The following is a 12,123-nucleotide window of genomic DNA, read 5'->3' as shown; positions in this document are numbered from 1 at the left end:
TTTCTATTTGAATTTCCCGCACACGCGCCGACGTCATCACGCACGCAGGGAGGAGCCGTCCGTTTTTTTTTTTCTCCGCCGGACGGCTTCTTCCTTCAGAGATCATCCGGCGCTGGAACGGGAAGGACGTGGGACAATCAGCGGGACCAGGTAAGAAGATGCCGGCCGGTGGAACACAAGATGCCGGGCGGCGGAACACAAGATGCCGGCCGGCATCTTACTGGTCCCACTGGCTTCGACGCTGGAGAGGGAGATCGACGGACGACGCTGGACGGAGGACGACGCTGGAATACGAAAACGACGCTGGATGAGCACAGGGGGACCAGGTAAGTATGGATGGGAAAAATCTCGGGGTTAACCATCCTAGCCGTTTTTTTTTGCCCAAACGAAGGTCGGGCTTAACAGCTAGGTGGTTTTTAATATAAGATTTGATTGCCTTGTCTTTAATGTTTATATTTTGAAATAAAGTTGTTTTTAAAGTTTTAAACATATGTTTATTGACATGCAAAAACTAATGAAGTTCCCAAATATGGAGATTTTTTTTTTTATTTTGATTGTTTGTACCTAATAAATTTCTTTGTTTTGTTGAGACCAAACCTTGTAATTCATACTAAAATTTAGGTTATGAAAAGTGAAACATTGTTACATTAAAGCTTAGACTAATTTTACCAGGACCTCCACTGCAGGAAATGGATTTGGATCTATTTGGAATTCATCCTCAACTCTGTGCTCGATTATGTTTGCTACCACACCCTAGTTAAATAATTGAATAAATGGCCAGAAATATCCTGCAGACAGACATTGCACAGTAAACATCTGTTGGTGTGAATAATTTATCAGAGGTTACTTTTCCTAAATCTCAAATTTTCCCTTACACCAGTTAAAAAAAACAACTAATTTGCCTTCTGTTGAAGAGACTGCAACTGATTTTTTTCCCCTAAAATTTAAGAATAATTGTTAGCTTGCCCACGCTATATCACTCACTCCTTAAATCTAAATATGTTTATCTAGATGATTTCAGTCCACAAAATACTTGAATTTCACAAACAATGTAGCAGGTTTAGAAAGATAATATGGTACTAAAAGGATTACAAAGTAGTAAAGATGTCTTTTATAATATAGATGTGTGTCATTTGCACATCCTTATAGGTGGCATCACTTAATTTCACCAACCAAAATGTGCCAAAAGCTCTGTATGTTCTGCATTATGTATATGTTTTGTAATGTTCTTTCTTAAAAACAAAACAAACTATTGAAACAAAAAAATCCAAAATGCCAAAAACTTTAAAAGGAGAAAAACCTTGCCACATGTTTCATAATCGGACACAAAGATAGCCTCCATATTTTTCTGAGTGGTTTTAACATCTAAATCTAAAGTTTAAGACTCTAAAATCCACAGTCCCACGAGTGACCCCAAAACAAAGCTAAATAAAAGGGGTTGTATGAAACAACCTTTTGATTTACAAATGAATGCAAACTAATGGAATCTCCATACATCTGTAGATGTATGATGTCTTTAATTAATAATGTTAAAAGGTTTATTTCTTTTTTTCTTCATGCAATCCATCTATTCAGAAACACACAATAGCTGTATTGTACCTCCTCATGTACACCTTGCAAGCATTGATTGATGCTTTTAACCCTAAAATGTTAAAACTGCTTAGTGACAGGGCATGGTCCCTGGCATTCTCATGGCACCATGAGCATGCATTTCCTAGACGTTCTCTTTGTTGGATTTGACCAGAAAGGCCTGGTTAGTTCAGGCATTGTGGGGATAAGAGGGAGGCCACTCTCTGGAGTAGTGGCTCTGATGCTGAGGAGAGCCTGCTTCTGACAAGGCCAACTCTAAAGTGAAGTGGTAGTGGGTAAAGTCACAGATCAGCAGCACTGCTGATCTGGTACTTGTTGTCCTCCTGATAGTGTCTGATTAGCAGCAGCTGTTCCCACCTTACTCTAGCTGCTCTGCTGGGTCTGGACATAGGGGTGTTGCTGAGCCCTTCCTGCTATTGATTCTCACCTGTCCTTACAGTCCCCGCCCAGCTAGCCTGTCAGTCTCCCTATATATGCTGGGCTAAGTCAGACACTTATTGCCTCAGGACAGTATTGCCTCAGGACAGAAGAACATTATAACCCCTGCTACAGGTTTTAAGACTAAAGGGGATATCGTAAGTGGTGATTTCTATTTTGCCTCCAAGCCAACTGGAATGGAGAGCCTGTTTAATTGTGTACACTATCTGATTTACCCACTTTTTGCCTAACAAATCCCAATGGTGGGGGTACCAGAGTGGTACTAGAAATTCAATATAGATAAAAGAATGGTGACTACAAAAAAAACCCAATCTTCTCCAGTGGGAGGCCCTCTATTTAAATAAGATCACATTGGCCAATTCTTCTGTCCTACCCCAATATTTCTAATGGTATTAAAGTAAGCCCTGAAATAGTATACCGAAGGTCATGGTCTGTACGTGACAATTTAGTTATCAGTCACTAGAACTGGGGTGGACAAACTTTTTTAGTCAGGGGCCACAATCTGAAATAAAATTTTATAGAGGGGCCGGGCCAATGGGGGAGTGGCCGGGGTTATAACCCCACCCACTCTCCCATCGTACATCTGAGCCTGCGATAGGAGAGTGGGCGGGTTGTGTGCCGTGACAGCCGCCCACTCTCCCATCGAAAGTTCAGAGCTTGCTATGGGAGAGTGGGCGGGTTGTGTGCAGGGACACTGCCTGCCCACTCTCCCGCAGGCTCTAAACTTGCAATGGGAGAGTGGGTGGGCTGTGTCACTTCACACAACCCGCCCACTCTCCCATCACAGGCTCAGATCCGGGGGACATGTTCTGCAGCTCTGGCCCGTGCGCCCCGCCCAGCAGGGTCCTTCTTCTGACCACCCAAAGATCCAGAAAAACATCCCTATTGAGCCGTATACGGCCCGCGGGCTGTAGTTTGTCTTTAGCCTGGCCTATGTCTCTAGCATTGAACATTTTGGTACTTTTAAATGCAACTCATGTAGCCAGTGTAAATAGATCTCCAAGTCTCAGATGGAATATCTTCCTGATGTATCCAAATTTTGTGCCACTTGTGGGGTAGTATGTATTATTACATGCTCATGCAGTAGTTTCTTTATAGGTAAGACTAAGAGACCATTGCACAAACGTATATATGAACACAAACTCCATCAGCAATGGTAAAATTATCACCTCCATTGCCCACCATGTGGGCACCATCCACAATTTTGACACGGGGATAGGAGAAAGGGTCTGACCTTTTTAGGTGGAGGAATGGGTGGAGATTCAAGATGGGTTATCTACATAGATACTTCCGGCATGCCAGTTCCACGTGGCAAGCTTGTAATCTGTAAGCATTTGGGCTGTTGCAGTGTCAGGCTAGATCTGTATCAGCAGAGGATATTTTCATCCATTATAAGGTAAGTTACTTCTATTATTGACTGCTATGATATACACTGCAGACCTATTAAAAGGGGTAATATGTAATATCTGAGCTAACATCTATTCAAATATTGAGAAGCTTTGAGTATATATTTTTTTCTTTACAAATCTGAGTATACATTGTAATTTGTTTTGTGGGATAATATTGGTCTTAGTAACTACTTAAGCTTTACTGTTCATTGAGGTTTTTCTGCTACTTTTTAGTTTAAGATAATAAAGAGCAGGGGTCAGCAAAGTTTTATGGCCACTAGGCCATTTATGGGGTGGGCTGGAGTACACTAGGCCTGACCAGGGAATGCCCCCTGAAGTGAAATCCCTCTCCTCTGTATGCATTCCGGAGGAGAGGGATTTACCTTCAGGGAGCTTTCCTTATTTACTGTGGCGGCGGAAATATCAATGCCGGCGGCGGTAAATAGGGGAGCAACTGCGAGGGGCGGCACCAGAGCTCCAGCGGCTCCGGTAGTTCCTAACACCCCCTAGCCGATCTGCCAGCAATCCGCGGCTCCGGATCGGCCAGGGGGCATTGGGCCGGAACAAACTACTGGCTAGGCCGTATCTGGCCCAAAGGTTGGAGTTTGCCGACCCCTCATATGGAGTATATTTATATTCACAGGTATAGGTGAATTGAGAGTTGTGGAATATGTTAATTGCACTAATTTTTTTTTATTTGTTTATAGGTGATCCCTAATGGACCTGAATGGTGTGTAAAGCCCCATGTATCAATGCCTTAGATGGTGCACGGGGGGAGTTGTACCCTGGATGTGAACTTGCATTCCATCATAAAGTCTTGCTGTGTTCCATCTGCAGAGCCACCACATGGCTTTGATGTCAGAAAAACATCATTTCTTGTCAGGGGTGAAGCCTTTCAGCACCAGGACACTGCCTTCAGTTCGGGGAGCTTATATAGAACAGCCATGATTTTGGTACGTTCATGGGAATGTAAACACTAAAGGGGATATATGTGATATACATGTTAAGGTATGTGTTCCATCTATTTTCTTCTTCTCGGTTCTTCTTCCCTTCAAACCCGATCTTACACTGCATGGACATGAAATCGGTTGACAAGTCTTTTAAAAACGTAAAGGTGCCACTCTCATTAGGCGTGAGCGCTTTTTTTATACATTATAGGAAAGCCCCTGATGATACGCAGAAAGAGCAGTCCAACAGCCACCTGGGATATGAAATACAAATATCCCAGGAGGCTGCAGATTTCCCATTCAGTCTTTCCCCCCACAGCAGTAAATATAGAGGGGAGGGGTCCTCAAAAAAAAACAAAAAAAAAAAAACATTTTCCTAATCACTGCCTAGCATGTGTTAGCAGATGAGGCAGGACAGCCGGTGTCCCATCCTCAAACTGCCTGTGAAATGAATCCAGTGTGCGTGTGTAATGATGACATTGGCAGTGGTAGACAAATTGAAATATGAATTTTCAGACATTTGAAATATGTCTCCTAATTTGACTTGCAAATAACTCGAAAGAAAAGGTAATCACATTAAAATTAAATTTACAATGGGAAATTGTAATAGTGCAACTAGTCACTACTAAAATTTTAACATAAAAGTTTAGCGACTAATGTTTCAAACCAAAGATTGCCTTAAGAAGTTCATTCTAAATAAGGTAAAGAAGAACTTGTTTATAGAACTTTACCACTGGACCCTTTTTTTAACTTCCAATATTTAGCCACATTCTGTAGCATATTAATTCTGTCATGCCCAAATAAAAGATCTAAATAAAAGTGAAGGCAATAGACAGTGAAGCAGTGAAGTGTTAATAGCCAAATGACAACTTCACCATCAAGTCGTCTTATTAGAGGAGAAAAGTGATAAAACACAAGAGTCAGAAGACAGATTGTAAAGCGAAGAAACTATATGCCCAGGGGCCACTAGGGTGAGATTGGGCTTGGTCACACATCTGTATTTCACAAGCAATCTGACACAAATTTCACAGTGACAAATAGCAAACAATGATCTTTGCATTAGGCTGACAGTATAAACAGAGCACAGTTTCCTACTAGATGCAAAATGACAGTGAAGGATTTAGATACACAGATACAAAATACTTGCTGGCATTTTGTCTTTAACCATGCGTTTACAAGCAGGGCCAATCCAACTTTAGCAATATAGTAATTTTATATTGTATAAACCATGTGTTATTTAAAACCACCATTTACCAAAACATACCACGAGGGAAAGGATGGCAGACTAATTATGTAGCAGTCATCACTGAACTACTTTTTTAAACTGTTTTTATTGAGTTTTGTAAATAAAACATGAACAGTACACAAAAAATTACAAAAAGGATAAGGGAGGGTGGAGTAACAAAAAAATAGAGCAATCAACCAGTGTAAGTTAGTAATCAATCAGTAGGCTAATAATGATAAAGTCATATCATATATAATGATAATAATACTTCTTAACCTCTATAGAATTTTAGTTTGGTAATACAGATAATTCCCACATTTATCATCTGGAAAAATTAAAAATATACCATGAGGAATATCTGAAACATTCTATGAGTCTCGCCTTTTCTGGATCTACAAAAATTTGTGATAAAAATTTGTACCATCGTTGTAGAAACCAAGTTGTACAATCATTTCCAGAGAGCTCAGCGTCTAACATTTCTCTATAGAAAATTATTTTTAACAAGTAGACAACCTGTTCTACCACTGGCGACTGGGGCTGAATTCAATTATACAAAATGGTACATCTAGCAGCCAAGAGATAAACACTAATCCAGGCTCCTGTAGTCTTAGGTATCCTAAAAGAGGTGGACTCATCCCAGTAGCCAAATAATAAAAAAGAAGAGACAGGGTATGGAATGCCCAGAAACAATCTTCACCAAGGGGCTACTGCATTTAGGGCATTGTAAATGCCACGTCTTAGTCTGATGCTCACATGCCAACGGTCGAAACACAGTATATGTTCTATGTATAAGCATAAATTGTGATTTCCTCCATACTTTATTGATCATGCATTTCCTGACCATATGATATCCTTTTGTAATGTGTGTTATGATATCTGGGTCTTGGAAATCATGCTGCCATTGCCTGAGATTGGAAGCTTTTGTGAAAACAGATAAGAGTACAACATACATATTGGAAATATTTGGTGGAGTCAGTGTAAGGAGACTGGCCAACTTGTCAGGTCGTAAAACTGTATTTGGGCGCTCTGTCATAAAAACAGTTATCTGTCAGGAGTCGGCTATAATATAGAGGGTGTAGTGCTGATTTAGGTATAACACAATTATTTTGTAATTCAGATAGAGCCAGGTTAGTATGACTATCAGTACAGTACATATTCTCTCCAAAGTCCCAGACCCATACACCTCCAAATATCAAAAGTGATGTGTTCCTGGCCTGTGGGAACAAAGGTTTACCATGAATAGGTAGGTATTTTGACAGTCGTTTAAACCACCGTCTGAGTTCCCTCCAAGTGACAACAGTGTCCCTAATCAAAATATTGTGTTTTAAATGTGGTGATGAGGGTTTGCAATGGAGTAATGCATGTAAATCACAGGGGTGCACTAGCTCTCTCTCCAATGGAATATTTGAAAAAAAAAATGATGTTTCTTTAATCCATAAAACCATATATCTAGACATACAGGCAAGATTATTTATCCTTACATTAGAAAATTTAATTCCTCCCTCTGATTTTGGCAGATGGAGTTTATGAAGACAAATTCTGGGGCATTTGCTTTGCCATAAAAAAATTGTAAAAGAATGGTGTATACTGTCTACATCTGCATGGGTCAATATTAATGGTAAAATTTGGATAGGGTACAATAGTTTTAGAAAAGGAAATCATTTTAATAGGGTGGTACCTACCCAAGAATGATAAGGGCAATTTTTTTTAACAATTTCAATTCCTTCTAAATTTTAGCTAATAATGGCAGATAGTTTAATTTATAGAGAGAAGTGCTGAGGGCTAATGGAGAAAATGGAGGGATTTCACTCTTAAGCAATTTAATTTTCAGCCCTGAAAAAGAGCCATATAAGGTGAATATATGCTGAACGGTGGCACTATCATATTGCGGATGATTTGTAAAGTGAAAAATATCGCTACTCGGAGTTTACATTTGCGGATCTTAATACCATATTAGGAGCGGGGAGTGTTCCAGGTAACGAACCAGAGGTCCCCAATGCCAAAATAAATAGGAGAGGGGATTAAGGACAGCCCTGTAGGGTACCTCTGTGTAAGGCTATGGGGGAAGACAAGAACCCTGGTGTAAGCACCCTAGCTATAGGTGCACAGTACATGGCCTGCAGAAACCAAGCAAAAGGGCCCCACAGACCAATATCATCTAGAATACTAAAAAGCCATTGATCGTTGACATTATTCAAGGCTTTTTCAGTATCAATTGCTACTATAGTTATGTCAAGTTCAGGTTTGTGTTTGGCCACTTCCAGAGCCATTAAAACATTATGAATATTGGCCACTGACATCCACTCTAACTTTGACAAATTCCACCTGAGAAGGCGAGCTTAGAGTTGGAAGTATATTGGCCAACCTATCTGCAAGGATTTTAGATAAAAATTTCACATCTACATTGATAAGTGAAATAAACAATATGAATCAGGAGTACATGGGTCCTTGTCCTTTTTCAAAAGAACCCTGATAAAAGCCTATCAGCCGAAGGGGCAGTATCCTTTCCGCCCCCATATGGTAGTATACAATGCACTTAGGTCCTCAGGTATATTATGCTTATTCATTTTGAAAAACGTGGCCGTGAAATCATCTGGGCCTGGGGCTTTCCCATTAGACAGGGCAGATATAGTTGCCAGGATCTCTGGCATAGTGATCTGGGCATTCAACCAGTCAAGATCATCTGGGGCAATTGTATCTTGGATAAAAAGGAATCTCCAGCTGAAGGATGACAGGTAGAAAGGGAGTATACATTTTGGTAAAATTTTGACAATTGTGACAGTTTGGATAATAATTTGGGGGTCAGTAGCATTGTCCCCCGAGTTTGGAGTGAGGGAATTTGGGTCATCCTATTTTTCGTAGGGACAAGATTTGCTACCATCTTTCCTGATTTGTTACCATATTTATGGGCTTCATTTATATATTAGGGAATTGTATGAAGCATGGACAAACATAACAACAAGTGGCTGCAGAATGTGAAGCTCCAAGCTAAGATAAATATGCAATGGTGCCCAGCGGCTTTTTTGTTTTTTTGTTGATTTCTCCATTGATGCCTGCCCCTAAGATGTTTATCTGCTCACCGAATCAGCTGCGGAATCTGATCTTTGGAATGTTTCCAGGTGACCACTGAGAGTGAGCTCCATGCCATCTCTAGGATGGCATTGTGTAAAGGCTCAGTTAAAGCAGTGCCTGCATGCCAGATTTCACAAGGATCAGTGGGATGCTGCAGGCAATATCTAGATAATATGTATAGTAGCACTGGCTCCTATATCCCTTTCATATTCAGACCTGCAAGGCAAATCGCCAATTTTTACTTTATTCACATGATCAACTGTCAGATCTATTTACTTTCCTAAATGTTGAGCCAAATGAGGTGCCAAACTAGTTAAAATGGTGTCCTATATTTTCTTATCATATCCCTTATGTTTGTTTGTTTTACATTTTAACCTCCCTGGTGGTCTGATTATTTCAGTATTTTTAAAGTCAAAAGCGGTACATTGTTTTGCATAGAAATTTGTTGTTTATTGTAGGCCTGTAATTGTTAGGAATAACTCCCGGGTATGATAAAGTTAGCAGCACAAATAATAAATTATAATAATATAAATAATTATAAAAAATAATATAACAACATTAAATTTAATTTAATAATTTATTCAAATCAAAAACACTGAAATCTGTCCAAACAAGGGTGCAATATTATTGTTAATTTAGTAATAATTATTTATTATTTGGATTGATTTTGTATCACTTTATTACTGTGATCAATGTGTTAAAAGCAGATACCAATGTAATCTGCTTTTAAATGTCCTACCAGGCCACGCCTCCCCAGCGTACCGAAGCTTCACGCATCCCATCGATCACACTGGGGATGCGATGCCAGGGGACACAAACTGGATGGGCATCGCTGGAGGACGGCGCTGGATCATGGGAAGAAGGTAGGATCTTTACAATGCTACCCCAAGTGTGGCTCGGGTTACTGCTTTTGGTACTTAAAATTAACCACACTCAGGATTATCGCCTGGGGGTTAAGAAATAAAAATTTTGAAAACTTGGGTAGCACATAAGTACTATTTCCAGGCAATTCCAATAAAATATGGAACTTGTCCTGAGAAAGAATAGTTGCAGGGGATAGACTCGTTGGTACCACAGATTGCGCAGTTAGAATATATTCATAAGCTCACCTGTCTAGAGAGGATACATCAGAGTTAGCAGAGGTGGAAGGATCGCCATACACTTTGCTTTTTCAGGCTAAGGCCGCTCTGACTAAATATCGCCGTTTATTTTATAAATATGGTGACAAACCTGGTAGTCTCCTAGTAAGAGCTCTTCGTAAACAACAAGCACACTCCCATGTGTGTATACGCCATGTGGCAAGTATTTGTACAGTTGATAATAAGTATTTAACAAGTATTTTAAAACTTTTATACAAAACTTTATAACTCACTGACTATCTCGTTTACAGAGCCAACTAGTTCTAAATCAGAATGAATACAATATCCTCAGAGATTGAGTTTGCCAGTAATGTCAGATGAAGTAATTGGGAATATGGAGGCCCCTTCCACAGAGGCAGAAAAATCAAGAAAGAATTTTAAAAGAACAAGGCTGGGAAAAAAGAGGATCATGTTCAAGGATGCTTAAATTTTCCCCTTACTACCTAAGTATATAGGGCAAGGTTAATGGTGCTGGTAATAAATAACTAAGGTAAATTTTCTGTGTATGCAACTCAAAAAGGTTCCTATCCTTGGTGTGGATATACTGACAAACACTCCTATCACCCCAGAAAAAAAGGGTATACATAAATCCTTAAAACCCTGTGAGGATACAGAAAATTATGCTGGGGTTTGAAACTAAGTTAAAATTTTGGTTGTTACATTTTGGTAAAGGAAATGAAACATTAAATTCATTAAGAATTTTTGAAAACCAAGCAACCATACACCTGATTCATGATAAAAATAAATTGTTATAGGTATCACATGCTTTTGAGGAGTATGCCAAGGTATCTTGGTTTTGAAAGTTTATTTGGATACAGTCTCAAAGTGACTGCCTTTTTAAATCCTGTGCTTTATCCTATTCTTTATTTAAAATTTTAAAAACAGGGTACAAAAAAAACGGGGAGGGATGCAAAATATCGCCGGATCGGAATTAAATCACATAAACAGGCACATATAACATAACAACCATAATAATATTCCAATCATGTTAGTGCAAAGTTGTAACAACAATAATACACTACAAATTAAAAAGTGCAAGTAAAAATAAACAGAAAAAGCAACTGTAATTAAATAGCAAAACAAAATAGTATAAAAAAAATATGGAACGCTTCACGAATTTGCGTCTCATCCTTGCGCAGGGGCCATGCTAATCTTCTCCGTATCGTTCCAATTTTAGTATATGTGCTGCCATAGCAAGCACGTCCTTCCTTTCACTTTAATTGTTTGTAAAAACAAAGTCTGGATAACAAGTTGCTATAAGGAACACATTATCATCCTAAAGTTTACAGGAGATCCTGAGACAAATTTGGTCTAGCCATAGACCATCATATCACCTCATGAGGAGGCTACTCCACTCTTTATTCCTTTTTCCTGGTATAAGGCAAAAGCCCTGCATGTAGTTTATTATTTATAGTTTATATATATATATATATATATATATATATATATAAAAAGCTCAAGTCCAAATTCATAACAGCAATATCACTGCCTTAAATGAGTCACAATGGCTCAACATTGACATGATTGAGAAACAGTTGGGCAAAATTAAGGTTGCCAAAGCACCAGGACCTGTTGGATTACATCCGCTTGTCCTCAAAGAGCTGAGCTTGGTTATTTCAAAGTCAAAATTTCCAATATTTAGAGACTCTTTCGTCACTGGTATAATACCGATGGACTGGCGTAAGGACAATGCAGTTCCTATCTTCATAAAGGGAGCAAAGTCATTACCAGGTAACTACAGACCGGTTAGTTTAACGTCCATAGTTGAAAAGGTCCTAGAAAGTTTGATAAAGAACCACATAGGGGAGTTTCTGCTTCAAAATAATATTATAAGTGATAGTCAGCATGGCTTCAAGAAAGACCGAAGTTGTCAAACAAATGTACTCTCTTTTTTGAGGAATAATATTATAAGTGATAGTCAGCATGGCTTCAAGAAAGACCGAAGTTGTCAAACAAATGTACTCTCTTTTTTGAGGAAGTAAACAGGTAGAGAGGGGAATAGCAGTTGATATAGTGTACTTGGACTTTTCTAAAGCATTTGACACAGACCCCACAGATGGTAAAATGCAAATTGGGGTCAATAGGTTTAGGAAAGTCAATCTGTAAATGGATAGAGAACTGGCTTAAGGACCGCATCCAGAGAGTTGTAATTAAGGATTCATACTCTGAATGGTCTAAGGTTATTACTGGTGTACTTCAGGGTTTAGTGTTGGGACCTTTACTGTTTAACATCTTTATAAATGATAAAGAGTTTGGGATTAAAAGTACCATTTCTGTGTTTGCAGATGACACCAAAACTATGTAATGGAAAGAAGTCCATACAG

At 39.1% G+C, this 12,123-nt stretch overlaps 1 protein-coding gene and 1 non-coding gene across 4 annotated transcripts in view; both read right to left on the bottom strand.

Moving 5' to 3' along the window:
- The window catches only part of L1CAM (L1 cell adhesion molecule), a 214,613-nt gene that overhangs the window by 132,734 nt on the left and 69,756 nt on the right, over positions 1–12,123 (bottom strand). The gene's annotated exons all lie outside the window — the stretch shown is intronic.
- Positions 10,894–11,000, bottom strand: LOC140344666 (U6 spliceosomal RNA). The gene has a single exon (XR_011923630.1). It is a non-coding gene; the product is annotated as a U6 spliceosomal RNA (small nuclear RNA).

The sequence above is a fragment of the Pyxicephalus adspersus genome, chromosome Z, assembly GCF_032062135.1.
Source record: "Pyxicephalus adspersus chromosome Z, UCB_Pads_2.0, whole genome shotgun sequence".
Lineage (NCBI taxonomy): Eukaryota > Metazoa > Chordata > Amphibia > Anura > Pyxicephalidae > Pyxicephalus > Pyxicephalus adspersus.
The sequence above is the reverse complement of the archived record's forward strand: the minus strand, read 5'-3'. Positions and strand labels throughout refer to the sequence as shown.